Genomic DNA, 27,211 nt, shown 5'->3' with positions numbered 1-27,211 from the left:
ATTATAAAACCATTTAAAGCGAGTAATAAGGCTTTCAATGGCATGGGTGACTATAAATAGACTTTTCTCTTGAATGGATGGCTTTTGCTTCACGTTTCTCGATGGAAACATCCAATTATAATCTATTTTAACGAGAAATGCAAAAAATTCAACTTAAAATCGATAATGAGATTATAAAGCCATTTAAAGCGAATAATAAGGCTTTCAAAGGCATGGTTGACTATAATGAACTTTTCTTGTCAATGGATGGCTTTCGCTTTACATTTCTCAGGGGAAACATCCAATTATAATCTGTTTTAACGAAACATGCAAAAAAATTCAAGTTAAAATCAATAAAGAGATTATAAAACCATTTAAAGCGAGTAATAAGGCTGTCAAAGGCATTGGTGACTGTAAGTGGACTTTTCTTCTGAAGGGATGGCTTTCGCTTCACGTTTCCCGAGGAAAACATCCAATTATAATATGTTTTATAAAAAATGTAAAAAAATTTAACTTAAAATCAATAATGAGATTATAAAGCCATTTAAAGCGAATAATACGGCTTTCAAATGCATGGGTGACTATAATAGACTTTTCTTGTCAATGGATGGCTTTCGCTTCGCGTTTACCGATGGAAACATCCAATTATAATCTGTTTTAACGAGAAATGCAAAAAATTCAACTTAAAATCAATAATGAGATTATAAAGCCATTTAAAGTGAATAATAAGGCTTTCAAAGGCATGGGTGACTATAATAGACTTTTCTTGTCAATGGATGGCTTTCGCTTTACATTTCTCGGCGGAAACATCCAATTATAATCTGTTTCAACGAAACATGCAAAAAAATTCAAGTTAAAATCAATAATGAGATTATAAAACCATTTAAAGCGAGTAATAAGGCTGTCAAAGGCATTGGTGACTATAAATGGACTTTTCTTCTGAAGGGATGGCTTTCGCTTCACGTTTCCCGAGGGAAACATCCAATTATAATCTGTTTTAACAGAAAATGTAAAAAAATTTAACTTAAAATCAATAATGAGATTATAAAGCCATTTAAAGCGAATAATACGGCTTTCAAATGCATGGGTGACTACAAATGGACTTTTCTTGTCAATGGATGGCTTTCGCTTCACGTTTCCCAAGGAAAACATCCAATTATATTTTGTTTTAACGAAAAATGTAAAAAAATTCAACTTAAAATCAATAATGAGATTATAAAGCCATTTAAAGCGAATAATACGGCTTTCAAATGCATAGGTGACTATAAATGGACTTTTCTTGTCAATGGATGGCTTTCGCTTCACGTTTCTCGAGAAAAACCTCCTATTATAATCTGTTTTAATAAAAAATGTAAAAAAATTCAACCTAAAATCAATAATGAGATTATAAAGCCATTTAAAGCGAATAATACGGCTTTCAAATGCATGGGTGACTGTAAATGGACTTTTCTTGTCAATGGATGGCTTTCGCTTTACGTTTCTCGAGGGAAACATCCAATTATAATCGCTTTTAACGAAAAATGCAAAAAAATTCCAGTTAAAATCAATAATCAGATTATAAAACCATTTAAAGCGAGTAATAAGGCTTTCAAAGGCATGAGTGACTATAAATGGACTTTTCTTGTGGATAGATGGCTTTCGCTTCACATTTACCAATGGAAACATCCAATTATAATCTGTTTAATCGAAAAATGTGAAATAATTCAACTTAAAATCAATAATGAGATTATAAAACCATTTAAAGCGAGTAATAAGGCTTTCAATGGCATGGGTGACTATAAATAGACTTTTCTCTTGAATGGATGGCTTTTGCTTCACGTTTCCCAATGGAAACATCCAATTATAATCTGTTTTAATGAGAAATGCAAAAAATTTAACTTAAAATCAATAATGAGATTATAAAGCCATTTAAAGCGAATAATAAGGCTTTCAAAGGCATGGGTGACTATAATGGACTTTTCTTGTCAATGGATGGCTTTCGCTTTACGTTTCCCGAGGGAAGCATCCAATTATAATCTGTTTGAACGAAACATGCAAAAAAATTCAAGTTAAAATCAATAAAGAGATTATAAAACCATTTAAAGCGAGTAATAAGGCTGTCAAAGGCATTTGTGACTATAAATGGACTTTTCTTCTGAAGGGATGGCTTTCGTTTCACGTTTCCCGAAGGAAGCATCCAATTATAATATATTTTAACGAAACATGCAAAAAAATTCAAGTTAAAATCAATAATAAGATTATAAAACCGTTTAAAGTGAGTAATAAGGCTGTCAAAGGCATTTGTGACTATAAATGGACTTTTCTTCTGAAGTGATGGCTTTCGCTTCACGTTTCCCGAGGAAAACATCCAATTATAATCTGTTTTAACAAAAAATGTAAAAATATTTCACATAAAATCAATAATGAGATTATAAAGCCGTTTAAAGCGAATAATACGGCTTTCAAATGCATGGGTGACTATAAATGGACTTTTCTTGTCAATGGATGGCTTTCGCTTCACGTTTCCCAAGGGAAACATCCAATTATATTTTGTTTTAACAAAAAATATAAAAAAATTCAACTTAAAATCAATAATGAGATTATAAAGCCATTTAAAGCGAATAATACGGCTTTCAAATTCATGGGTGACTATAAATGGACTTTTCTTGTCAATGGATGGCTTTCGGTTCACGTTTCTCGAGAAAAACCTCCTATTATAATCTGTTTTAATGAAAAATGTAAAAAAATTCAACTTAAAATCAATAATGAGATTATAAAACCATTTAAAGCGAATAATAAGGATTCCAAAGGCATGGCTGACTATAATGGACTTTTCTTGTCAATGGATGGCTTTCGCTTTACGTTTCTCATGGGAAACATCCAATTATAATCGCTTTTAACGAAAAATGCAAAAAAATTCCAGTTAAAATCAATAATCAGATTATAAAACCATTTAAAGCGAGTAATAAGGCTTTCAAAGGCATGAGTGACTATAAATGGACTTTTCTTGTGGATAGATGGCTTTCGCTTCACATTTACCAATGGAAACATCCAATTATAATCTGTTTAATCGAAAAATGTGAAATAATTCAACTTAAAATCAATAATGAGATTATAAAACCATTTAAAGCGAGTAATAAGACTTTCAATGGCATGGGTGACTATAAATAGACTTTTCTCTTGAATGGATGGCTTTTGCTTCACGTTTCCCAATGGAAACATCCAATTATAATCCGTTTTAACGAGAAATGCAAAAAATTTAACTTCAAATCAATAATGAGATTACAAAGCCATTTAAAGCGAATAATAAGGCTTTCAAAGGCATGGGTGACTATAAATGGACTTTTCTTGTCAATGGATGGCTTTCGCTTCACGTTTCCCAAGGGAAACATCCAATTATATTTTGTTTTAACGAAAAATGTAAAAAAATTCAACTTAAAATCAATAATGAGATTATAAAGCCATTTAAAGCGAATAATACGGCTTTCAAATTCATGGGTGACTGTAAATGGACTTTTCTTGTCAATGGATGGCTTTCGGTTCACGTTTCTCGAGAAGAACCTCCTATTATAATCTGTTTTAATGAAAAATGTAAAAAAATTCAACTTAAAATCAATAATGAGATTATAAAACCATTTAAAGCGAATAATAAGGCTTCCAAAGGCATTGCTGACTATAATGGACTTTTCTTGTCAATGGATGGCTTTCGCTTTACGTTTCTCGAGGGAAACATCCAATTATAATCGCTTTTAACGAAAAATGCAAAAAAATTCAAGTTAAAATCAATAATTCGATTATAAAACCATTTAAAGCGAGTAATAAGGCTTTCAAAGGCATGAGTGACTATAAATGGACTTTTCTTGTGGATAGATGGCTTTCGCTTCACATTTACCAATGAAAACATCCAATTATAATCTGTTATATCAAAAAATGTGAAATAATTCAACTTAAAATCAATAATGAGATTATAAAACCATTTAAAGCGAGTAATAAGGCTTTCAATGGCATGGGTGACTATAAATAGACTTTTCTCTTGAATGGATGGCTTTTGCTTCACGTTTCCCAGTGGAAACATCCAATTATAATCTGTTTTAACGAGAAATGCAAAAAATTTAACTTAAAATCAATAATGAGATTATAAAGCCATTTAAAGCGAATAATAAGGCTTTTAAAGGCATGGGTGACTATAATGGACTTTTCTTGTCAATGGATGGCTTTCGCTTTACGTTTCCCGAGGGACGCATCCAATTATAATCTGTTTTAACGAAACATGCAAAAAAATTCAAGTTAAAATCAATAATGAGATTATAAAACCATTTAAAGCGAGTAATAAGGCTGTCAAAGGCACTAGTGACTGTAAATGGACTTTTCTTCTGAAGGGATGGCTTCCGCTTCACGTTTCCCGAAGGAAGCATCCAATTATAATCTGTTTTAACGAAACATGCAAAAAAATTCAAGTTAAAATCAATAATAAGATTATAAAACCATTTAAAGTGAATAATAAGGCTGTCAAAGGCATTTGTGACTATAAATGGACTTTTCTTCTGAAGGGATGGCTTTCGCTTCACGTTTCCCGAGAGAAACATCCAATTATAATCTGTTTTAACAAAAAATGTAAAACAATTTCACTTAAAATCAATAATGAGATTATAAAGCCATTTAAAGCGAATAATACGGCTTTCAAATGCATGGGTGACTATAAATGGACTTTTCTTGTCAATGGATGGCTTTCGTTTCGCGTTTCCCGATGGTAACATCCAATTATAATCTGTTTTAACGAGAAATACAAAAAATTCAACTTAAAATCAATAATGAGATTATAAAGCCATTTAAAGCGAATAATAAGGCTTTCAAAGGCATGGTTGACTATAATGGACTTTTCTTGTCAATGGATGGCTTTCGCTTTACATTTCTCAGGGGAAACATCCAATTATAATCTGTTTTAATGAAACATGCAAAAAAATTCAAGTTAAAATCAATAAAGAGATTATAAAACCATTTAAAGCGAGTAATAAGGCTGTCAAGGGCATTGGTGACTATAAATGGACTTTTCTTCTGAAGGGATGGCTTTCGCTTCACATTTCCCGAGGGAAACATCCAATTATAATCTGTTTTAACAAAAAATGTAAAAAAATTTAACTTAAAATCAATAATAAGATTATAAAGCCATTTAAAACTAATAATACGGCTTTCAAATGCATGGGTGACTATAATTGGACTTTTCTTGTCAATGGATGGCTTTTGCTTCACGTTCCCAAGGGAAACATCCAATTATATTCTGTTTTAATGGAAAATGTAAAAAAATTCAACTTAAAATCAATAATGAGATTATAAAGCCATTTAAAGTGAATAATACGGCTTTCAAATGCATGGGTGACTATAAATGGACTTTTCTTGTCAATGGATGGCTTTCGCTTCATGTTTCCGGAGACAAACTTCCTATTATAATCTGTTTTAATGAAAAATGTAAAAAAATTCAACTTAAAATCAATAATGAGATTATAAATCCATTTAAAGCGAATAATAAGGCTTCCAAAGGCATGGCTGACTATAATGGACTTTTCTTGTCAATGGATGGCTTTCGCTTTACGTTTCCCAAGGAAAACATCCAATTATAATCGCTTTTAACGAAAAATGCAAAAAAATTCAAGTTAAAAATCAATAATCAGATTATAAAACCATTTAAACCGAGTAATAAGGCTTTCAATGGCATGAGTGACTATAAATGGACTTTTCTTGTGGATGGATGGCTTTCACTTCACATTTCCCAATGGAAACATCCAATTATAATCTGTTGAATCAAAAAATGTGAAATAATTCAAGTTAAAATCAATAATGAGATTATAAAACCATTTAAAGCGAGTAATAAGGCTTTCAATGGCATTAGTGACTATAAATAGACTTTTCTCTTGAATGGATGGCTTTCGCTTCGCGTTTACCGATGGAAACATCCAATTATAATCTGTTTTAACGAGAAATGCAAAAACTTCAACTTAAAATGAATAATGAGATTATAAAGCCATTTAAAGCGAATAATAAGGCTTTCAAAGGCATGGGTGACTATAATGGACTTTTCTTGTCAATGGATGGCTTTCGCTTTACGTTTCTCGAGGGAAACATCCAATTATAATCTGTTTTAACGAAACATGCAAAAAAATTCAAGTTAAAATCCATAATGAGATTATAAAACCATTTAAAGCGAGTAATAAGGCTGTCAAAGGCATTGGTGACTATAAATGGACTTTTCTTCTGAAGGGATGGCTTTCAGTTCATGTTTCTCGAGGGAAACATCCAATTATAATCTGTTTAAACAAAAAATATAAAAAAATCTAACTTAAAATCAATAATGAGATTATAAAGGCATTTAAAGCGAATAATACGGCTTTTAAATGCATGGGTGACTATAAATGGACTTTTCTTGTCAATCGATGGTTTTCGCTTCACGTTTCCCAAGGGCAACATCCAATTATACTCTGTTTTAATGAAAAATATAAAAAAATTCAACTTAAAATCAATAATGAGATTATAAAGCCATTTAAAGCGAATAATACGGCTTTCAAATGCATGGGTGACTATAAATGGACTTTTCTTGTCAATGGATGGTTTTCGCTTCACGTTTCCCGAGAAAAACTTCCTACTATAATCTGTTTTAATGAAAAATGTAAAAAAATTCAACTTAAAATCAATAATGAGATTATAAAGCCATTTAAAGCGAATAATAAGGCTTCCAAAGGCATGGCTGACTATAATGGACTTTTCTTGTCAATGGATGGCTTTCGCTTTACGTTTCCCGAGGGGAACATCCAATTATAATCGGTTTTAATGAAAAATGCAAAAAAAATCAACTTAAAATCAATAATCAGGTTATAAAACCATTTAAAGCGAGTAATAAGGCTTTCAAAGGCATGAGTGACTATAAATGGACTTTTCTTGTGGATGGATGGCTTTCGCTCCACATTTCCCAATGGAAAAATCCAGTTATAATCTGTTTTATCGAAAAATGTGAAAAAATTCAACTTGAAATCGATAATGAGATTATAAAACCATTTAAAGCGAGTAATAAGGCTTTCAATGGCATGGGTGACTATAAATAGACTTTTCTCTTGAATGGATCGCTTTCGCTTCGCGTTTCCCAATGGAAACATCCAATTATAATATGTTTTAACAAAAAATGGAAAACAATTTCACTTAAAATCAATAATGAGATTATAAAGCCATTTAAAGCGAATAATACGGCTTTCAAATGAATGGGTGACTATAAATGGACTTTTCTTGTCAATGGATGGCTTTCGCTTCACGTTTCCCAAGAAAAACATCTAATTATAATCGGTTTTAACAAAAAATGCAAAAAAATTAAACTTAAAATCAATAATGAGATTATAAAGCCATTTAAAGTGAATAATACGGCTTTCAAATGCATGGGTGACTATAAATGGACTTTTCTTGTCAATGGATGGCTTTCGCTTCATGTTTCCGGAGAAAAACTTCCTATTATAATCTGTTTTAATGAAAAGTGTAAAAAAATTCAACTTAAAATCAATAATGAGATTATAAAACCATTTAAAGCGAATAATAAGGCTTCCAAAGGCATGGCTGACTATAATGGACTTTTCTTGTCAATGGATGGCTTTCGCTTTACGTTTCCCAAGGAAAACATCCAATTATAATCGCTTTTAACGAAAAATACAAAAAAATTCAAGTTAAAGTCAATAATCAGATTATAAAACCATTTAAAGCGAGTAATAAGGCTTTCAATGGCATGAGTGACTATAAATGGACTTTTCTTGTGGATGGATGGCTTTCGCTTCACATTTCCCAATGGAAACATCCAATTATAATCTGTTTAATCGAAAAATGTGAAATAATTCAAGTTAAAATCAATAATGAGATTATAAAACCATTTAAAGCGAGTAATAAGGCTTTCAATGGCATGAGTGACTATAAATAGACTTTTCTCTTGAATGGATGGTTTTCGCTTCGCGTTTACCAATGGAAACATCCAATTATAATCTGTTTTAACGAGAAATGCAAAAACTTCAACTTAAAATCAATAATGAGATTATAAAGCCATTTAAAGCGAATAATAAGGCTTTCAAAGGCATGGGTGACTATAATGGACTTTTCTTGTCAATGGATGGCTTTCGCTTTACGTTTCTCGAGGGAAACATCCAATTATAATCTGTTTTAACGAAACATGCAAAAAAATTCAAGTTAAAATCAATAATCAGATTATAAAACCATTTAAAGCGAGTAATAAGGTTGTCAACGGCATTGGTGACTATAAATGGACTTTTCTTCTGAAGGGATGGCTTTCACTTCATGTTTCCCGAGGGAAACATCCAATTATAATCTGTTTTAACAAAAAATGTAAAAAAATTTAACTAAAAATCAATAATGAGATTATAAAGCCATTTAAAGCGAATAATACGGCTTTCAAATGCATGGGTGACTATAAATGGACTTCTCTTGTCAATGGATGGTTTTCGCTTCACGTTTCCCGAGAAAAACTTCCTACTATAATCTGTTTTAATGAAAAATGTAAAAAAATTCAACTTAAAATCAATAATGAGATTATAAAGCCATTTAAAGTGAATAATAAGGCTTCCAAAGGCATGGCTGACTATAATGGACTTTTCTTGTCAATGGATGGCTTTCGCTTTACGTTTCCCGAGGGGAACATCCAATTATAATCGGTTTTAATGAAAAATGCAAAAAAATTCAACTTAAAATCAATAATCAGGTTATAAAACCATTTAAAGCGAGTAATAAGGCTTTCAAAGGCATGAGTGACTATAAATGGACTTTTCTTGTGGATGGATGGCTTTCGCTCCACATTTCCCAATGGAAAAATCCAATTATAATCTGTTTTATCAAAAAATATGAAAAAATTCAACTTGAAATCAATAATGAGATTATAAAACCATTTAAAGCGAGTAATAAGGCTTTCAATGGCATGGATGACTATAAATAGACTTTTCTCATGAATGGATCGCTTTCGCTTCGCGTTTCCCAATGGAAACATCCAATTATAATATGTTTTAACAAAAAATGGAAAACAATTTCACTTAAAATCAATAATGAGATTATAAAGCCATTTAAAGCGAATAATACGGCTTTCAAATGCATGGGTGACGATAAATGGACATTTCTTGTCAATGGATGGCTTTCGCTTCACGTTTTCCAAGAAAAACATCTAATTATAATCGGTTTTAACAAAAAATACAAAAAAATTAAACTTAAAATCAATAATGAGATTATAAAGCCATTTAAAGTGAATAATACGGCTTTCAAATGCATGGGTGACTATAAATGGACTTTTCTTGTCAATGGATGGCTTTCGCTTCATGTTTCCGGAGAAACACTTCCTATTATAATCTGTTTTAATGAAAAGTGTAAAAAAATTCAACTTAAAATCAATAATGAGATTATAAAACCATTTAAAGCGAATAATAAGGCTTCCAAAGGCATGGCTGACTATAATGGACTTTTCTTATCAATGGATGGCTTTCGCTTTACGTTTCCCAAGGAAAACATCCAACTATAATCGCTTTTAACGAAAAATGTAAAAAAATTCAAGTTAAAATCAATAATCAGATTATAAAACCATTTAAAGCGAGTAATAAGGCTTTCAATGGCATATGTGACTATAAATGGACTTTTCTTGTGGATGGATGGCTTTCGCTTCACATTTCCCAATGGAAACATCTAATTATAATCTGTTTAATCGAAAAATGTGAAATAATTCAAGTTAAAATCAATAATGAGATTATAAAACCATTTAAAGCGAGTAATAAGGCTTTCAATGGCATGAGTGACTATAAATAGACTTTTCTCTTGAATGGATGGTTTTCGCTTCACGTTTACCGATGGAAACATCCAATTATAATCTGTTTTAACGAGAAATGCAAAAACTTCAACTTAAAATCAATAATGAGATTATAAAGCCGTTTAAAGCGAATAATAAGGCTTTCAAAGGCATGGGTGACTATAATGGACTTTTCTTGTCAATGGATGGCTTTCGCTTTACGTTTCTTGAGGGAAACATCCAATTATAATCTGTTTTAACGAAACATGCAAAACAATTCAAGTTAAACTCAGTAATGAGATTATAAAACCATTTAAAGCGAATAATAAGGCTTTCAAAGGCATGAGTGACTATAAATGGACTTTTCTTGAGGATGGATGGCTTTCGCTCCACATTTCCCAATGGAAAAATCCAATTATAATCTGTTTTATCGAAAAATGTTAAAAAATTCAACTCAAAATCAATAATGAGATTATAAAACCATTTAAAGCGAGTAATAAGGCTTTCAATGGCATGGGTGACTATAAATAGACTTTTCTCTTGAATGGATCGCTTTCGCTTCGCGTTTCCCAATGGAAACATCCAATTATAATATGTTTTAACAAAAAATGGAAAACAATTTCACTTAAAATCAATAATGAGATTATAAAGCCATTTAAAGCGAATAATACGACTTTCAAATGCATGAGTGACTATAAATGGACTTTTCTTGTCAATGGATGGCTTTCGCTTCACGTTCCCGAGAAAAACTTCCTACTATAATCTGTTTTAATGAAAAATATAAAAAAATTCAACTTAAAATCAATAATGAGATTATAAAGCCATTTAAAGCGAATAATAAGGCTTCCAAAGGCATGACTGACTATAATGGACTTTTCTTATCAATGGATGGCTTTCGCTTTACGTATCCCGAGGGGAACATCCAATTATAATCGGTTTCAATGAAAAATGCAAAAAAATTCAACTTAAAATCAATAATCAGGTTATAAAACCATTTAAAGCGAGTAATAAGGCTTTCAAAGGCATGAGTGACTATAAATGGACTTTTCTTGAGGATGGATGGCTTTCGCTCCACATTTCCCAATGGAAAAATCCAATTATAATCTGTTTTATCGAAAAATGTTAAAAAATTCAACTTAAAATCAATAATGAGATTATAAAACCATTTAAAGCGAGTAATAAGGCTTTCAATGGCATGGGTGACTATAAATAGACTTTTCTCTTGAATGGATCGCTTTCGCTTCGCGTTTCCCAATGGAAACATCCAATTATAATATGTTTTAACAAAAAATGGAAAACAATTTCACTTAAAATCAATAATGAGATTATAAAGCCATTTAAAGCGAATAATACGGCTTTCAAATGCATGGGTGACTATAAATGGACTTTTCTTGTCAATGGATGGCTTTTGCTTCACGTTTCCCAAGAAAAACATCTAATTATGATCGGTTTTAACAAAAAATGCAAAAAAATTAAACTTAAAATAAATAACGAGATTGTAAAACCATTTAAAGCGAGTAACAACGCTTTCAAAGGCATGGGTGACTATAATGGACTTTTCTTGTCAATGGATGGCTTTCGCTTCAAGTTTCCCAAGGGAAACATCCAATTATAATCTGTTTTAACGAAAAATGCAAAAAAATTCAAGTTAAAATCAATAATGAGATTATAAAACCATTTAAAGCAAGTAATAAGGCTGTCGAAGGCATTGATGATTATAAATGGACTTTTCTTGTGAATGGATGGCTTTCGCTTCACGTTTCCTGAGGGAAACATCCAATTATAATCTGTTTTAACAAAAAATATAAAAAAATTTACTTAAAATCAATAATGAGATTATAAAGCCATTTAAAGCGAATAATACTGCTTTCAAATGCATGGGTGACTATAAAAGGATTTTTCTTGACAATGGATGGCTTTCGCTTCACGTTTCCCGAGGAAAACACCCAATTATAATCTGTTTTAATGAAAAATGTAAAAAAATTCAACTTAAAATGAATAATGAGATTATAAAGCCATTTAAAGAAAATAATAAGGCTTTCAAAGGCATGGCTGACTATAAATGGATTTTTCTTGTCAATGGATGGGAGTCGCTTTACGTTTCCCGAGGGAAACATCCAATCATAATCTGTTTTAAGGAGAAATGCAAAAAACTTCAACTTAAAATCAATAATGAGATTATAAAACCATTTAAAGCGAGTAATAAGGCTTTCAAAGGCATGAGTGACTATAAATGGACTTTTCTTGTGGATGGATGGCTTTCGCTTCACATTTCCCGGGGGAAACATCCAATTATAATTTGTTTTAACAAAAAATGTAAAACAATTCAACTTAAAATCAATAATGAGATTATAAAACCATTTAAAGCGAGTAATAAGGCTTTCAAAGGCATGGGTGACTATAATGGACTTTTCTTGTCAATGGATGGCTTTCGCTTTACGTTTCCTGAGGAAAACATCCAATGATAATCTGTTTCAACGAAAAATGCAAAAAAATTCAAGTTAAAATCAATAATGAGATTATAAAACCATTTAACGCGAGTAATAAGGTTTTCAAAGGCATGAGTGACTATAAATGGACTTTTCTTGTGGATGGATGGCTTTCGCTTCACATTTCCCAATGAAAACATCCAATTATAATCTTTTTAATCGAAAAATGTTAAAAAATTCAACTTAAAATCAATAATGAGATTATAAAACCATTTAAAGCGAGTAATAAGGCTTTCAATGGCATGGGTGACTATAAATAAACTTTTCTCTTGAATGGATGGCTTTTGCTTCGCGTTTCCCGATGGAAACATCTAATTATAATTTGTTTTAACGAGAAATGCAAAAAATTTAACTTAAAATTAATAATGAGATTATAAAGCCATTTAAAGCGAATAATAAGACTTTGAAAGGCATGGGTGACTATAATGGACTTTTCTTGTCAATGGATGGCTTTCGCTTTATGTTTCTCGAGGAAAACATCCAATTATAATCTGTTGTAACTAAACATGCAAAAAAATTCAAGTTAAAATCAATAATGAGATTATAAAACCATTTAAAGCGAGTAATAAGGCTGTCAAAGGCATTGGTGACTATAAATGGACTTTTCTTCTGAAGGGATGGCTTTTGCTTCACGTTTCTCGAGGGAAACATCCAATTATAATCTGTTTTCACAAAAAATGTAAAACAATTTCACTTAAAATCAATAATGAGATTATAAAACCATTTAAAGCGAATAATACGGCTTTCAAATGCATGGGTGACTATAAATGGACTTTTCTTGTCAATGGATGGCTTTCGCTTCACGTTTCCCGAGGGAAACATCCAATTATAATCTGTTTTAATGAAAAATGTAAAAAATTTCACTTAAAATCAATAATGAGATTATAAAGCCATTTAAAGTGAAGAATACGGCCTTCAAATGCATGGGTGACTATAAATGGACTTTTCTTGTCAATGGATGGCTTTCGCTTCACGTTTCCCAAGGAAAACATCTTATTATAATCTGTTTTAACGAAAAATGCAAAAGAATTAAACTTAAAACCAATAATGAGATTATAAAACCATTTAAAGCGAGTAATAAGGCTTTCAAAGGCATTGGGGACTATAAATAGACTTTTCTTGTCAATGGATTGCTTTCGCTTCACGTTTCCTGAGGGAAACATCCAATTATAATCTGTTTTAAAGAAGAATGCAAAACAATTCAACGTAAAATCAGTAATGAGATTATAAAACCATTTAAAGCGAGTAATAAGGCTTTCAAAGGCATTGGTGACTATAAATGGACTTTTCTTGTCAATTGATGGCTTTTCGTTTCACGTTTCCCAAGGGAAACATCCAATTATAATCTGTTTTAATGAAAAATATAAAAAAATTCAACTTAAAATCAATAATGAGATTATAAAACCATTGAAAGTGCACAATAAGGCTTTCAAAGGTATGGGTGACTATAAATGGACTTTTCTTGTGAATGGATGGCTTTCGCTTCGCGTTTCCCAATGGAAAGATCCAATTATAATATTTTTTAACAAAAAATGTAAAAAAATTTCACCTAAAATCAATAACGAGATTATAAAGCCATTTAAAGCGAATAATACAGCTTTCAAATGCATGGGTGACTATAAATGGACTTTTCTTCTCAATGGATGGCATTCGCTCCACGTTTCCCGAGCAAAATTTCCAATTATAATCTGTTTCAACGAAAAATGTAAAAAAATTCAACTGAAAATCAATAATGAGAATATAAAACCATTTAAAGCGAGTAATAAGGCTTTCAATGGCATGGGTGACTATAAATGGACTTTTCTCTTGAATGCATGGCTTTCGCTTCACGTTTCCCGATGGAAATATCCAATTATATTCTGTTTTAATGGGAAATGCAAAAAAATTCAACTTAAAATCAATAATGAGATTATAAAGCCATTTAAAGCAAATAATAACGCTTTCAAAGGCATTAGTGACTATAATGGACTTTTCTTGTCAATGGATGGCTTTCGCTTTAAGATTCTCGAGGGAAGCATCCAATTATAATATGTTTTAACAAAAAATGCAAAAAAATTCAACTTAAAATCAATAATGAGATTATAAAACCATTTAAAGCGAGTAATAAGGCTTTTAAAGCCATGAGTGACTATAAATAGACTTTTCTTGTGGATGGATGGCTTTCGCTTCACATTTCCCGAAGGAAACATTCAATTATAATCTGTTTTAACGAAAAATGAAAAAAAATTCAAGTTAAAACCAATAATGAGATTATAAAACCATTTAAAGCAAGTAATAAGGCTGTCGAAGGCATTGATGACTATAAATGGACTTTTCTTGTGAATGGATGGCTTTCGCTTCCCGTTTCCTGAGAGAAACATCCAATTATAATCTGTTTTAACAAAAAATAAAAAAAAATTAACTTAAAATCAATAATGAGATTATAAAGCCATTTAAAGCGAATAATACGGCTTTCAAATGCATTAGTGACTATAAATGGACTTTTCTTGACAATGGATGGCTTTCGCTTCACGTTTCCCGAGGAAAACACCCAATTATAATCTGTTTTAATAACAAATGTAAAAAAATTCAACTTAAAATCAATAATGAGATTATAAAGCCATTTAAAGAAAATAATAAGGCTTACAAAAGCATGGCTGACTATAAATGGATTTTTCTTGTCAATGGATGGGAGTCGCTTTACGTTTCCCGAGGGAAACATCCAATTATAATCTGTTTTAAGGAGAAATGCAAAAAACTTCAACTTAAAATCAATAATGAGATTATAAAACCATTTAAAGCGAGTAATAAGGCTTTCAAAGGCATGAGTGACTATAAATGGACTTTTCTTGTGGATGGATGGCTTTCGCTTAACATTTCCCGGGGAAAACATCCAATTATAATCTGTTTTAACAAAAAATGTAAAAAAATTCAACTTAAAATCAATAATGAGATTATAAAACCATTTAAAGCGAGTAATAAGGCTTTCAAAGGCCTTAGTGACTATAAATGGACTTTTCCTGTCAATGGATGGCTTTTCGCTTCGCGTTTCTCGAGGGAAACATCCAATTATAATCTGTTTTAATGAAAAATATAAAAAAATTCAACTTAAAATCAATAATGAGATTATAAAACCATTGAAAGTGCGCAATAAGGCTTTCAAAGGCATGGGTGACTATAAATGGACTTTACTTGTGAATGGATGGCTTTCGCTTCGCGTTTCCCGATGGAAACATCCAATTATAATATTTTTTAACAAAAAATACAAAAAAATTTTACTTAAAATCAATAAAGAGATTATAAAGTCATTTAAAGCGAATAATACGGCTTTCAAATGCATGAGTGACTATAAATGGACTTTTCTTGTCAATTGATGGCATTCGCTCCACGTTTCTTGAGCAAAATTTCCAATTATAATCTGTTTTAACGAAAAATGTAAAAAAATTTCAACTTAAAATCAATAATGAGAATATAAAACCATTTAAAGCGAGTAATAAGGCTTTCAATGGCATAGGTGACTATAAATGGACTTTTCTCTTGAATGGATGGCTTTCGCTTCACGTTTCCCGATGGAAACATCCAATTATATTTTGTTTTAATGAAAAATGTAAAAAAATTCAACTTAAAATCAATAATGAGATTATAAAGTCATTTAAAGCGAATAATACGGCCTTCAAATGCATGGGTGACTATAAATGGACTTTTCTTGTCAATGGATGGCTTTCGCTTCACGTTTCCCAAGGAAAACATCTAATTATAATCTGTTTTAACGAAAAATGCAAAAGAATTAAACTTAAAATCAATAATGAGATTATAAAACCATTGAAAGTGCGCAATAAGGCTTTCGAAGGCATGGGTGTCTATAAATGGACTTTTCTTATGAATGGATGGCTTTCGCTTCGCGTTTCCCGATGAAAACATCCAATTATAATATTTTTTAACAAAAAATGTAAAAAAATTTCACTTAAAATCAATAAAGAGATTATAAAACCATTTAAAGCAAATAATACGGCTTTCAAATGCATGGGTGACTATAAATGGACTTTTCTTGTCAATGGATGGCATTCGCTCCACGTTTCCCAAGAAAAATTTTCAATTATAATCTGTTTTAACGAAAAATGTAAAAAAATTCTACTGAAAATCAGTAATGATATTATAAAACAATTTAAAGCGAGTAATAAAGCTTTCAATGGCATGGGTGACTATAAATGGACTTTTCTCTTGAATGGATGGCTTTTGATTCACGTTTCCCGATGAAAACATCCAATCATAATCTGTTTTAATGAGAAATGCAAAAAAATTAAACTTAAAATCAATAATGAGATTATGAAGCCATTTGAAGCGAATAATAAGGCTTTCAAAGGCATGGGTGACTATAATGGACTTTTCTTGTCAATGGATGGCTTTCGCTTTACGTTTCCCAAGAAAACATCCAATTATAATCTGTTTTAACAAAAAATGCAAAAATATTCAAGTTAAAATCAATAATGAGATTATAAAACCATTTAAAGCGAGTAATAAGGTTGTCAAAGGCATTAGGGACTATAAATAGACTTTTCTTGTGAATGGATGGCTTTCGCTTCACGTTTCCCAAGGGAAACATCTAATTATAATCTTTTTTAACGAGAAATGAAAAAAAATTCAACTTAAAATATATAATGAGATTATAAAACCATTTAAAGCGAGTAATAAGGCTTTTCAAGGAATTGGTGACTATAAATGGACTTTTCTTGTGAACGGATGGCTTTTGCTTCACGTTTCCTGAGGAAAATATCCAACTATAATCTGTTTTAACAAAAAATGAAAAAAATTCAACTTAAAATCAATAATGAGATTATAAAGCCATTTAAAGCGAATAAGAAGGCTTTCAAAGGCATGGGTGACTATAAATGGACTTTTCTTGTCAATGGATGAGATTCGCTTTACGTTTCCCAAGGGAAACATCCAATTATAATCTGTTTTAATGAGAAATGCAAAAAAAATCAACTTAAAAGCAATAATGAGATTATAAAACCATTTAAAGCGAGTAATAAGGCTTTCAAAGGCTTTGGTGACTATAAATGGACTTTTCTTATCAATGGATGGTTTTCGCTTAACGTTTCCCAAAGTAAACATCCAATTATAATCTGTTTTAACGAAAAATGTAAAAAAATTCAACTTAAAATCACTAATGATATTATAAAACCATTTAAAGCGACTAATAAGGCTTTCAATGGCATGGGTGACTATATATGGACTTTTCTCTTGAATGGATACCTTTCGCTCCACGTTTCCTAATGGAAACATCCAATTATAATATGTTTTAACGAGAAATGCAAAAAAATTCAACTTAAAATCAATAATGAGATTATAAAGCCATTTAAAGCGAGTAATAAGGCTTTCAAAGGCATCGGTGACTATAAATAGACTTTTCCTGTCAATCGATGGCTTTCGCTTCACATTTCCTGAGGGAAACATCCAATTATAATAAGTTTTAATGAAAAATGCAAAAAAATTCAACTTAAAATCAATAATGAGATTATAAAGCCATTTAAAGCGAATAATACGGCTTTCAAATGCATGGGTGACTATAAATGTACTTTTCTTGTCAATGGATGGCTTTCGCTTCACGTTTCCCGAGGGTAACATCCAATTATAATCTGTTTTAATGAAAAATGTAAAAAAATTCAACTTAAAATCAATAATGAGATTATAAAGCCATTTAAAGCGAATAATACAGCTTTCAAATGCATGGGTGACTATAAATGGACTTTTCTTGTCAATGGATGGCTTTCGCTTCACGTTTCCCAAGGAAAACATCCAATTATAAACTATTTTAAGGAGAAATGCAAAAAAATTAAACTTAAAATCAATAATGAGATTATAAAACCATTTAAAGCGAGTAACAAGGCTTTTATAGGCATTGGTGACTATAAATGGACTTTTCTTGTCAATGGATTGCTTTCGCTTCACGTTTCCCGAGGAAAACATCCAATTATAATCTGTTTTAATGAAAAATATAAAAAAATTCAACTTAAAATCAATAATGAGATTATAAAACCATTTAAAGCGAGTAATAAGGCTTTCAAAGGCATTGGTGACTATACATGGACTTTTCCTGCCAATGGATGGCTTTTCGCTTCACGTTTCTCGAGGGAAACATCCAATTATAATCTGTTTTAATGAAAAATATAAAGAAATTCAACTTAAAATCAATAATGAGATTATAAAACCATTGAAAGTGCACAATAAAGCTTTCAAAGGCATGGGTGACTATAAATGGACTTTTCTTGTGAATGGATGGCTTTCGCTTCGCGTTTCCCGATGGAAACATCCAATTATAATATTTTTTAACAAAAAATGTAAAAAAATTTTACTTAAAATCAATAATGAGATTATAAAGCCATTTAAAGCGAATAATACGGCTTTCAAATGCATGGGTGACTATAAATGGACTTTTCTTGTCAATGGATGGCTTTCACTTCGCGTTTCCCAAGGAAAACATCCAATTATAATCTGGTTTAACGAAAAATGTAGAAGAATGAAACTTAAAATCAATAATGAGATTATAAAACCATTTAAAGCGAGTAATAAGGCTTTCAAAGGCATTGGTGACTATAAATAGACTTTTCTTGTGAATGGATTTCTTTCGCTTCACGTTTCCCAAGGGAAACATCCAATTATAATCTGTTTTAAAGAAGAATGCAAAAAAATTCAACGTAAAATCAATAATTAGATTATAAAACCATTTAAAGCGAGTAATAAGGCTTTCAAAGGCATTGGTGACTATAAATGGACTTTTCCTGTCAATGGATGGCTTTTCGCTTCACGTTTCCCGAGGGAAACATCCAATTATAATCTGTTTTAATGAAAAATATAAAAAAATTCAACTTAAAATCAATAATGAGATTATAAAACCATTGAAAGTGCGCAATAAGGCTTTCAAAGGCATGGGTGACTATAAATGGACTTTTCTTGTGAATGGATGGCTTTCGCTTCGTGTTTCCCGATGGAAACATCCAATTATAATATTTTTTAACAAAAAAAGTAAAAAAATTTCACTTAGAATCAATAAAGAGATTATAAAGCCATTTAAAGCGAATAATACGGCTTTCAAATGCATGAGTGACTATAAATGGACTTTTTTTGTCAATGGATGGCATTCGCTCCACGTTTCCCGAGCAAAATTTCCAATTATAATATGTTTTAACAAAAAATGTAAAAAAATTCAACTTAAAATCAATAATGAGAATATAAAACCACTTAAAGCGAGTAATAAGGCTTTCAATGGCATGGGTGACTATAAATGGACTTTTCTCTCGAATGGATGGCTTTCGCTTCATGTTTCCCGATGGAAACATCCAATTATATTCTGTTTTAATGAGAAATGCAAAAAAATTCAACTTAAAATCAATAATGAGATTATAAAGCCATTTAAAGCGAATAATAACGCTTTCAAAGGCATTAGTGACTATAATGGACATTTCTTGTCAATGGATGGCTTTCGCTTCAAGTTTCCCGAGGGAAGCATCCAATTATAATCTGTTTTAACAAAAAATGCAAAAAAATTCAACTGAAAATCAATAATGAGATTATAAAACCATTTAAAGCGAGTAATAAGGCTTTTAAAGGCATGAGTGACTATAAATGGACTTTTCTTGTGGATGGATGGCTTTCGCTTCACATTTCCCGAGGGAAACATCCAATTATAATCTGTTTTAATGAAAAATGTAAAAAAATTCAACTTAAAATCAATAACGAGATTATAAAACTATTTAAAGCGAGTAATAAGGCTTTCAATGGCATGGGTGACTATAAATGGACTTTTCTCTTAAATGGATGGCTTTCGCTTCATGTTTCCCGATGAAAACATCCAATTATAATCTGTTTTAACGAGAAATGTAAAAAAATTCAGCTTAAAATCAATAATGAGATTATAAAGCCATTTAAAGCGAACAATAACGCTTTCAAAGGCATGGGTGACTATAATGGACTTTTCTTATCAATGGATGGCCTTCGCTTTACGTTTCCCGAGGCAAACATCTAATTATAATCTGTTTCAACGAAAAATGTAAAAAAATTCAAGTTAAAATTAATAATGATATTATAAAACCATTTAAAGCAAGTAATAAGGCTGTCAAAGGCATTGATGACTATAAATGGACTTTTCTTGTGAATGGATGGCTTTCGCTTCACGTTTCCTGAGGGAAACATCCAATTATAATCTGTTTTAACAAAAAATGTAAAAATATTTAACTTAAAATCAATAATGAGATTATAAAGCCATTTAAAGCGAATAATACGGCTTTCAAATGCATGGGTGACTATAAATGGACTTTTCCTGACAATGGATGGCTTTCGCTTCACGTTTCCCGAGGAAAACACCCAATTATAATCTGTTTTAATGAAAAATGTAAAAAAATTCAACTTAAAATCAATAATGAGATTATAAAGTCATTTAAAGAGAATAATAAGGCTTTCAAAAGCATGGCTGACTAGAAATGGATTTTTCTTGTCAATGGATGGGAGTCGCTTTACGTTTGTCGAGGGAAACATCCAATTATAATATGTTTTAACGAGAAATGAAAAAAACTTCAAGTTAAAGTCAATAATGAGATTATAAAACCATTTAAAGCGAGTAATAAGGCTTTCAAAGGCATGAGTGACTATAAATGGACTTTTCTTGTGGATGGATGGCTTTCGCTTCACATTTCTCGAGGGAAACATCCAATTATAATCTGTTTTAACAAAAAGTGTAAAAAAATTCAACTTAAAATCAATAATGAGATTATAAAACCATTTAAAGCGAGTAATAAGCCTTTCAAAGGCATGGGTGACTATAATGGACTTTTCTTGTCAATGGATGGGAGTCGCTTTACGTTTCCCGAGGGAAACATCCAATGATAATCTGTTTCAACGAAAAATACAAAAAAATTCAAGTTAAAATCAATAATGAGATTATAAAACCATTTAACGCGAGTAATAACGCTTTCAAAGGCACGAGTGACTATAAATGGACTTTTCTTGTTGATGGATGGCTTTCGCTTCACATTTCCTGATGGAAACATCCAATTATAATCTGTTTAATCGAAAAATGTGAAAATATTCAACTTAAAATCAATAATGAGATTATAAAACCATAGCTGACTATAAATGGACTTTTCTTGTCAATAGATGGGAGTCGCTTTACGTTTCCCAAGGAAAACATCCAATTATAATCTGTTTTAACGAGAAATGTAAAAAAATTCAACTTAAAATCAATAATGAGATTATAAAACCATTTAAAGCGAGTAATAAGGCTTTCAAAGGCATGAGTGACTATAAATGGACTTTTCTTGTGTATGGATGGCTTTCGCTTCACATTGCTCGAGGGAAACATCCAATTATAATTTGTTTTAACAAAAAATGTAAAAAAATTCAACTTAAAATCAATAATGAGATTATAAAACCATTTAAAGCGAGTAATAAGGCTTTCAATGGCATTGGTGACTATAAATGGACTTTTCTTGTCAATGGCTGGCTTTCGCTTCACGTTTCCCGAGGAACACATCCAATTATAATCTGTTTTAACGAAAAATACAAAAAAATGCAACTTAAAATCAATAATGAGATTATAAAAGCATTTAAAGCGAGCTATAAGGCTTTCAATGGCATGGGTGACTATAAATGGACTTTTCTTGTCAATGGATGGCTTTCGCTTCACGTTTCCCAAGGAAAACAACCAATTATAAACTATTTTAATGAGAAATGCAAAAAAATTAAACTTAAAATCAATAATGAGATTATAAAACCATTTAAAGTGCGCAATAAGGCTTTCAATGGCATGGGTGACTATCAATGGACTTTTCTCTTGAATGGATGGCTTCCGCTTCACGTTTCCCGATGGAAACATCCAATTATAATTTGTTTTAACGATAAATGTAAAAAAATTCAGCTTAAAATAAAAAATGAGATTATAAAGCCATTTGAAGCGAATAATAACGCTTTCAAAGGTATGAGTGACTGTAAATGGACTTTTCCTATGGATGGATGGCTTTCGCTTCACATTTCCCAATGGAAACATCCAATTATAATCTGTTTTAATGAGAAACGTAAAAAAATTAAACTTAAAATCAATAATGAGATTATAAAACCATTTAAAGCGAGTAACAAGGCTTTTATAGGCATTGGTGACTATAAATGGACTTTTCTTGTCAATGGATTGCTTTCGCTTCACGTTTCCCGAGGAAAGCATCCAATTATAATCTGTTTTAATGAAAAATATAAAAAAATTCAACTTAAAATCAATAATGAGATTATAAAACCATTTAAAGTGCGCAATAAGGCTTTCAATGGCATGGGTGACTATCAATGGACTTTTCTCTTGAATGGATCGCTTTCGCTTCACGTTTCCCGATGGAAACATCCAATTATAATCTGTTTTAACGATAAATGTAAAAAAAATTCAACTTAAAATAAAAAATGAGATTATAAAGCCATTTGAAGCGAATAATAAAGCTTTGAAAGGCATGAGTGACTATAAATGGACTTTTCTTGTGGATGGATGGCTTTCGCTTCACATTTCCCAATGAAAACATCCAATTATAATCTGTTTTATCGACAAATGAGAAAAAATTCAACATAAAATCAATAATGAGATTATAAAACCATTTAAAGCGAGTAATAAGGCTTTCAATGGCATGGGTGACTATAAATAGACTTTTCTCTTGAATAGATGGCTTTCGCTTCGCGTTTCCCAATAGAAACATCCAATTATAATCTGTTTTAACGAGAAATGCAAAAAATTCAACTTAAAATCAATAAAGAGATTATAAAGCCATTTAAAGCAAATAATAAGGCTTTCAAAGGCATGGTTGACTATAATGGACTTTTCTTGTCAATGGATGGCTTTTGCTTTACTTTTCCTGACGGAAACATCCAATTCTAAACTGTTTTAATGAAAAATGCAAAAAAATTCAAGTTAAAATCAATAATGAGATTATAAAACCATTTAAAGCGAGTAATAAGGTTGTCAAAGGCATTGGTGACTATAAATGGACTTTTCTTCTGAATGGATGGCTTTCGCTTCACGTTTCCTGAGAGAAACATCCAATTATAATATGTTTTAACAAAAAATGTAAAAAATTTTTACTTAAAATCAATAATGAGATTATAAAGCCATTTAAAGGGAATAATACGGCTTTCAAATGCATGGGTGACTATAAATGGACTTTTCTTGTCAATGGATGGGTTTCGCTTCACGTTTCCCGAGGGAAACATCCAATTATACTCTGTTTTAACAAAAAATACAAAAAAATTCAAGTTAAAATCAATAATGAGATTATAAAACCATTTAAAGCGAGTAATAAGGCTTTCGAAGGCATGAGTGACTATAAATGGACTTTTCTTGTGGATGGATGGCTTTCGCTTCACATTTCTCAATGAAAACATCCAATTATAATCTGTTTTATCGAAAAATGTGAAAAAATTCAACTTAAAATCAATAATGAGATTATAAAACCATTTAAAGCGAGTAATAAGGCTTTCAATGGCATGGGTGACTATAAATAGACTTTTCTCTTGAATGGATGGCTTTCGCTTCATGTTTCCCGATGGAAACATCTAATTATAATTTGTTTTAACGAGAAATGCAAAAAATTCAACTCAAAATCAATAATGAGATTATAAAGCCATTTAAAGCGAATAATAAGGGTTTCAAAGACATGGGTGACTATAATAGACTTTTCTTGTCAATGAATGACTTTCGCTTTACGTTTCCTGAGGGAAACATCCAATTATAAACTGTTTTAACGAAAAATGCAAAATAATTCAAGTTAAAATCAATAATGAGATTATAAAACCATTTAAAGCGAGTAATAAGGCTGTCAAAGGCATTGGTGACTATAAATGGACTTTTCTTCTGAATGGATGACTTTCGCTTCACGTTTCCTAAGGGAAACATCCAATTATAATCTATTTTAACGAGAAATGCAAAAAAATTCAACTTAAAATCAATAATGAGATTATAAAGCCATTTAAAGCGAGTAATAAGGCTTTCAAAGGCATAGGTGACTATAATGGACTTTTCTTGTCAATGGATGGCTTTCGCTTTTTGTTTCCCGAGGAAAACATCCAATTATAATATGTTTTACGAAAAATGCAAAATGATTCAAGTTAAAATCAATAATGAGATTATAAAACCATTTAAAGCGAGTAATAAGGCTGTCAAAGGCATTGGTGACTATAAATGGACTTTTCTTCTGAATGGATGACTTTCGCTTCACGTTTCCTGAGGGAAACATCCAATTATAATATATTTTAACGAGAAATGCAAAAAAATTCAACTTAAAATCAATAATGAGATTATAAAGCCATTTAAAGCGAGTAATAAGGCTTTCAAAGCCATGGTTGACTAGAAATGGACATTTCCTGTCAACTGATGGCTTTCGCTTCACGTTTCCCGAGGGAAACATCCAATTATAATCTGTTTTAACAAAAAATGCAAAAAAATTCAACTTAAAATCAGTAATGAGATTATAAAACCATTTAAAGCGAGTAATAAGGCTTTCAAATGCATGAGTGACAATAAATGGACTTTTCTTTTGGATGGATGGCTTTTGCTTCACATTTCCCGAGGGAAACATCCAATTATAAGCTGTTTTAACGAAAAATGTAAGAAAATTGAACTTAAAATCAATAATGAGATTGTAAAACCATTTAAAACGAGTAATAAGGCTTTCAATGGCATGGGTGACTATAAATAGACTTTTCTCTTGAATGGATGGCTTTCGCTCCACGTTTCCCGATGGAAACATCAAATTATAATCTGTTTTAACGAGAAATGTAAAAAAATTCAACTTAAAATAAATAATGAGATTATAAAGCCATTTAAAGCGAATAATAACGCTTTCAAAGGCATGAGTGACTATAATGGAATTTTCTTGTCAATGGATGGCTTTCGCTTCACGTTTCTCAAGACAAACATCCAATTATAATATGTTTTAACAAAAAATGCAAAAAAATTCAACTTAAAATCAATAATGAGATTATAAAACCATTTAAAGCGAGTAATAAGGCTTTCAAAGGCATGAGTGACTATAAATGGACTTTTCTTCTGGATGGATGGCTTTCGCTTCACATTTCCCGAGGGAAACATCCAATTATAATATGTTTTAACGAAAAATGTAAAAAAATTCAACTTAAAATCAATAATGAGATTATAAAGCCATTTAAAGCGAATAATACGGCTTTCAAATGCATGGGTGACTATAAATGGACTTTTGTTGTCAATGGATGACTTTTGCTTCACGTTTCCCAAGAAAAACATCCTATTATAATCTGTTTCAATGAAAAATCTAAAAAAATTCAACTTCAAATCAAAAATGAGATTATAAAGCCATTTAAAGCGAATAATAAGGCTTCCAAAGGCATGGCTGACTATAATGGACTTTTCTTGTCAATGGATGGCTTTCGCTTCACGTTTCCCGAAAAAAACATCCTATTATAATCTGTTTGAATGAAAAATCTAAAAAAAATTCAACTTAAAATCAAAAATGAGATTATAAAGCCATTTAAAGCGCATAATAAGGCTTCCAAAGGCATGGCTGACTATAATCGACTTTTCTTGTCAATGGATGGCTTTCGCTTTACGTTTCCCAAGGAAAACATCCAATTATAATCTGTTTTAACGAAAAATGCAAAAAAATTGAAGTTAAAATCAATAATGAGATTATAAAACCATTTAAAGCGAGTAATAAGGCTGTCAAAGGCATTGGTGACTATAAATGGACTTTTCTTCTAAATGGATGGCTTTCACTTCACCTTTCCCGAGAAAAACATCCAATTATAATATGTTTTAACAAAAAATGTAAAAAAATTTCACTTACAATCAATAATGAGATTATAAAGCCATTTAAAGCGAATAATACGGCTTTCAAATGCATGGGTGACTATAAATGGACTTTTCTTGTCAATGGATGGCTTTCGCTTCACGTTTCCCAAGGGAAACATCCAATTATAATCTGTTTTAAGGAAAAATATAAAAAACTTCAACCTAAAATCAATAATGAGATTATAAAGCCATTTAAAGCAAATAATACGGCTTTCAAATGCATGGGTGACTATAAATGGACTTTTCTTGTCAGTAGATGGCTTTCGAAGGCATGTGTGACTATAAATGGACTTTTCTTGTGGATGGATGGCTTTCGCTTCACATTTCCCAATGGAAACATCCAATTATATTCTGTTTTATCAAAAAATGTGAAAAAATTCAACTTAAAATCAATAATGAGATTATAAAACCATTTAAACCGAGTAATAAGGCTTTCAATGGCATGGGTGACTATAAATAGACTTTTCTCTTGAATGGATGGCTTTCGCTTCGTGTTTCCCAATGGAAACATCCAATTATAATCTGTTTTAACGAGAAATGCAAAAAATTTAACTTAAAATCAATAATGAGATTATAAACCCATTTAAAGCGAATAATAAGGTTTTCAAAGGCATGGGTGACTATAATGGACATTTCTTGTCAATGGATGGCTTTCGCTTTACGTTTCTCGAGGGAAACATCAATTATAATCTGTTTTAACGAAACATGCAAAAAAATTCAAGTTAAAATCAATAATGAGATTATAAAACCATTTAAAGCGAGTAATAAGGCTGTCAAAGGCATTGGTGACTATAAATGGACTTTTCTTCTAAATAGATGGCTTTCACTTTACGTTTCCTGAGGGAAACATCCAATTATAATATGTTTTAACAAAAAATGTTAAAAAATTTCACTTAAAATCAATAATGAGATTATAAAGCCATTTAAAGCGAATAATACGGCTTTCAAATGCATGGGTGACTATAAATGAACTTTTGTTGTCAATGGATAGCTTTCGCTTCACGTTTCCTGTGGGAAACATCCAATTATATTCTTTTTTAATGAAAAATGTAAAAAACTTCAACCTAAAATCAATAATGAGATTATAAAGCCATTTAAAGCGAATAATACGGCTTTCAAATGCATGGGTGA

Source organism: Theobroma cacao, chromosome 10 (genome assembly GCF_053813885.1).
Source record: "Theobroma cacao isolate CCN51 chromosome 10, ASM5381388v1, whole genome shotgun sequence".
NCBI classification, from domain to species: Eukaryota; Viridiplantae; Streptophyta; class Magnoliopsida; order Malvales; family Malvaceae; genus Theobroma; species Theobroma cacao.
This window is presented reverse-complemented; position numbering follows the sequence as displayed.